The sequence below is a fragment of the Penaeus monodon genome, chromosome 20 (assembly GCF_015228065.2).
Source record: "Penaeus monodon isolate SGIC_2016 chromosome 20, NSTDA_Pmon_1, whole genome shotgun sequence".
NCBI lineage: Eukaryota > Metazoa > Arthropoda > Malacostraca > Decapoda > Penaeidae > Penaeus > Penaeus monodon.
Window position 1 is genome coordinate 19041762 of NC_051405.1, and position 303 is coordinate 19042064.

The following is a 303-nucleotide window of genomic DNA, read 5'->3' on the forward strand; positions in this document are numbered from 1 at the left end:
TCCTTACTTGAGGCTTTGCCTCATGCTATCACTATATTTTGAATATGCCTCTAACATTTATTTGTTCAATGGTCATTGTAAACAAAATTGACAAGAAACTACAGTGAATTCAACATATACCTAGTATGAATGAGTTAATCTACCAATGCTGGAGTAATCCCCGAAAAAATATTCACTTTTCAACAATTTTAGCTTCTATTTCATTAACAGTAATAGTCTTTGCAAACACTGGAGTAAAGACCTTTCATAATGTATTATTAATCCTCTTACTTAAAAGATAGAATCTCCATAATTACTTTAGGT